The following is a 5059-nucleotide window of genomic DNA, read 5'->3' on the forward strand; positions in this document are numbered from 1 at the left end:
TACTTCGACACTCCTGCACTTGGGAGAAGACATCAATCTTTTTGTCGTGTCATTATACATATCTCCACCAGATATATGAGGTTAAGTTTTACTTGATGTCTTATAAGTACTTGCAGTGTCCTAATTTTAAGCATTTTTCAATTAAGAAGTCTAAGTACTCCACTACTTTATCAGGGCTTTTATCTTTAAAAGTTCCATTGCACATCAATTCAACCATTTGTCTATCTTTAGGTGTTAACCCGTCATAAAAATATGAAATCAATCTCCATGTTTCAAAACCATGATGAGGGCAAGTATTAAGCAAATCTCGATACCCCTCCCAATGTCGGTAAAATATTTCTCTTGATTTTTAACTGAAAATGATGATTTGTCTTTTGAAAGAGTTTGTTCTGTGAGATGGAAAAAACTTCTTTAAAAATTATTGTTGAATTTTTTCCCAAGCATGAATGGATCCTGGTTTCAGATTTTATAGTCATGTTTTAGCTTTATCTTTTAATGAAAAAAAAAAAACTTTAATCTTATTGTATTCATACTATAATTTAAATCATTATAGGTGTTATAGACCTCCTTAAATTTCTTTAAATGCAAGTATGGATTTTCTAAATTTAAGCCATGAAAAGAAGTTAAAAGTTGAATAATGTCTAACTTAAAATTAAAATGAGATTCATCAAAATTCATGTGGTCTCTAAGTGTTCTAACTCGATAATTCTCATTATTCTCATTATAAAACGACTAATTATCTTCTTTAGCTAGATTTTATGAAAATGATGAGGATACCTTACAAAGTCTATCACTTAATTAAGTGACTAAACTCTCATACATGTGTAGGAAGAGAATAAAAAAAAAACAAAAGAAAAAAAAAAGACAAATCCTAATTAAAAAAGTTAGATAAAAGAAAAGTGAAAAGTGAAAATAAAATAAATATTATAATTTATATAAAAATTTACCTCCTAGACAACGGTGTCAAAAACTTGATAGGACCAAAATATTGATGTCTTCTCCTAAGTGTAGAAGTGTCGAAGTAATAAATAACTTGACAAGATTGGGGTCGAACCATATGTTGTTACTCAATTTTGGACCCCGCGTGCTAGAGATGGAGTATACCCGTTTTGAACCAAGTGTAGGAGTGTAGGTCATGTTTTCCATCATGATTTTTCTGGTTCATTCTTAGGGTACTCCCAGTCATATCGGGATGCTCGGCATTTGTTAGTTTTTGAATCGGATCAGGAGACCCTTTTTAACCGACAAGATCGCGGCCCGATTCTGTCCTATAAAATGATTATATCTCGCCCTAAATCCCTATCAAAGTTGTAATCCGACATGCATAGATGAATTTTGACTTTCGAATCGATGGATTTCGATATCAGAAGCTCAAGCTCTGCACGTTTAAATATCTAACGTGAAAAATAGAGAATTCTGCCGTGAGCAGGATTCTAACCCAAGTTTTGCACCGAAAAAAAAATCTACTGCCATCATGATTTTTCTGGTTCATTCTTAGGGTACTCCTAGTCATATCGGGATGCTCGGCATTTGTCATTTTTTGAATCAGATCAGGAGACCCTTTTTGACTGACGAGATCGCGGCCCGATTCTGTCCTATAAAATGATTATATCTCGGCTTAAATCCCTATCAAAGTTGTAATTATACACGCATAGATGAATTTTGGTTTTTGAATTGCTCGATTTTGATATCAGAAGCTCAAGCTCTGCTCGTTTAAATCTCTAACGTGAAAATAGAGAATTCTGCCACGAGCAGGATTTTGACCCAAGTTTGCGGGACTGATTCGAAGGATTTTTTCTGGACCCAGGATTGAATCAAAAAGTGTTAAAATGAGGGATTTAATTGAAGAAGGATATGGAAAGCTGGAGAGGGGGGCTGGATCATCATAAATGGAAGGATTTTTACCACACCGAAAAGGAAAATAAGACTTTGCAGCTGCACCCTCCATGTGATTTCTTTCCCTTTTTCTCTGTTGTTTTCCTTTCTCATCACATCTGATTATTGGATCTGAAGACCACGTTTTTGTTGCCTCATTTCAAAGGGAGGAGCTGGCCCTATGGAAGGAAAGAAAAGAGCCACACCATCCTCCAAAACGGGAAAGAAATCAGACATAAAGCACCACCATAAAATCAGAATAATTGCAGTTTCCTTTTGCGTTTTTTATTGCAAATCAGTAGGGATTTGTGTACTAGGATTAATGCATTGAATCTTTCCTAAATAGAAAAATGTTAGACTATATATAAGCCCCTCTAATGACCTAGGGCGGCAGAAGAAAAAGAGAGCAGAAAGGAGACGAAAAAAGAAAAGAAAGAGGGGGAGAGGGGGAAAATGAGGGCAACAATATAAAAGAAAACAGAGGCAGAAGAGAAAAAAGAGGAAAGAGCAGAGACACAAAAGGAGAGGGTAAGGCTGAGAGTATTATTAAGAAAAAAAAAATAAGGAGATCGAGATAGAGAGAGAAGATTCACTGTAGTCTACACTGTCTCGCCGAAAAGGAGTTTACAAAACTGTAAAATTTGGAAAAGCTCCTAACAGCACAAGAGGAAGGCTTTTCTTCGGGTCATCAGAGGCAAAGAAAAGGCTGGAACTACCCGTTGATTTACAATTCATTTTGGCAAGCAGTAAGTACAAGTTTCAACCTTTTTTTCTTCCTGGCTATATTCAAACCTGGTATCTTTTGTCCGTTTGGTTCCAACCTTTTTTTTTCTCTCTCTTTTCCTTTGCTTTGGATTAATTCGGTTTCTGCCTGGACACAAAAATTATATGTACTCGTTTGCTTTTACTCTAATGGCTTTGAGTTAGAGATGTCATTTATGTTAGAGTTGTATATTTTCCGTTTGTTGCTACGGGGGACCATAAGCCTCAAGGGGCTTTCATCATCCTTCCCCTCCTCTGCTCGCTGCCTCCTTGACTTGGATTTGTATAGGAACGTCTTCCACAATTATTTAGTTTCATCCATAAAGGAAAAACGTGAGAGGGGTTTCCTTTGTAATGGGGGAATCTTTTGGCAGGTGTTAGTTCACGTGTTCATTTTTTGTTATTTGGAAAGAGAGGTAGCTGGCTATTGGTAGGTACTTATAGTCTTTCATATACATAATGTAAAGGCACGGTGTTCAAAGTTTTTTTTCTTTCTTTCTTTTGCATGAAACAAGCATGGTTGCCTGAGATTTAAAAAAGGGGGGGAGCGTGAGTCACGGTTTCTGCTATAGGATGAGGTTCAGAGCTGTGGTTTTCCTGTGTATATGGATTTATTCTCTTCTGTTAAAAATGATAGGTCAGTCTATGTTTAGGTTCTGAGTGAGTTGATGGATCGAATTCTATTTGATGAGATTTGGCCTTAGAGGGCTTTCTTTTTCTATTTTCCTCCTGCTTTGTTTTAGCTGAATTGTTTAGATCTTATAATGTTTGAAATATATGTGATGACTTGTTGTCTTTATTTGTGATTACTGTGATGCTTGCATTTTAATCAAATAAAAATGTTTTATTGTGTGTTGCATACGGCCAATACCCTAACATGTTTTGAACGTTTTTTTTTATACAAAAAATATTGGAAGTTTTGAAAAATGTGTTTTCGCATGGATTTCTTAAACACAACGAAAATTGTTTTCTTGCATTTCTGGATTTTACAACATGTTTGTAAAACTCCAAAGAGTATTGGCCAATATTCCAAAAAATATAAAAATCTTATTTTGGGGAGAATTTATCTATTATTTACCACTAATGTTTGGATAAAGAAATCCTTAAAGGACGAATATCCAAAATATTATTAGGAATAATTTGTTATTATTCACTATTAATATTTGGATAAAGAAACCCAGAGTGGTAAATATCCAAAATAATTTTCTAGGAATAATAAATTCGCATACATTGACACGACGAAAAGATTAATGTCTTCTCCCAAGTGCAGGAGTGTCGAAGTAATAAATAACCCGGCAAGACCGGGGTCGAACCACAGGGAGGTTAATTGTACAAATTAAAAACAACCACAGAGAGGTTAATTGTATAAATTATAAACAACAATTATAAACAACAATAATAACAATAACAACAATAGTAACAATAACAACAACAACTATAATAATAATAATAACAATAATAATAATAATAACAACAATAGTAGTAGTAGTAGTAGTAGTAATAATAATAATAGAAGAAGAAGAAGAAGTTGATGAGAACTTTGAGATGGAAAGATTAACGTAAGGATTAAACAATGATAATAACAAATGTCAAGGTTAGAGGTTCCACTAATGGTATGTCAAACAAGTATAGTATAAACTTTTATTATTCAATTGGAAATCACACACAAAGGAGGTTCCAATCAGATAATAGATTGTTAACATGATTACATTAGTCATCTTATTCGATTAATGCTAATACTTGTAAATCTTGTCAAGCATTCATGATTATAACTTATGTTAACAACAAATCAAGTTCCTTTCATAGCTCAGGTGTCGGTTATACCATACAGTATGGGCTATGAAAGTGCCAAGCATTTGTTGTACCAAGTGTTATACAACATAAATCAAGATTAGTCATTTAACAAGCAAAGTATTAAAGAGTGAACAAGATAACAAATATAAAACATGTTAGTATCAAACATTAAAGTCCATATTAAGTTTACACTATACTTACACCATTAGTGTAACCTTTTCACCTTGACATAATAAACTTAGCTAGACATAATGAAAGAAAGAAAAATAAATAAACAAAATAAGAACATAAATAAGATAAAAGTTAACAAAGTAAATGAAAGGAAATGAAAGGCATAAACTTGATATTAATGAAAGCAAAGCATAAACATTACAAAAAATACAAAGAGAGAAAGGAAGAGCATGATCTTGATCTTGATCTGGAAACCAAGATGCATAAATGCATGGCAAATGCCTCCTTTTATAGGCCAAAATTGGGAACTATTGATTTGATGACTAATTGATGAGTGGGTGGCCAACTCTTGACTTGGTGACAATCCTTATCTTCTCTTGTCTGCCCAAAACGTCATTGATAACTTCAAAATTAGAGCCACTTGAAAACATGAAAGTTGTAGGCAATTGTCTCAATG

This window comes from Populus euphratica, unplaced genomic scaffold (genome assembly GCF_000495115.2).
Source record: "Populus euphratica unplaced genomic scaffold, PopEup_1.0 scaffold1349.1, whole genome shotgun sequence".
Lineage (NCBI taxonomy): Eukaryota > Viridiplantae > Streptophyta > Magnoliopsida > Malpighiales > Salicaceae > Populus > Populus euphratica.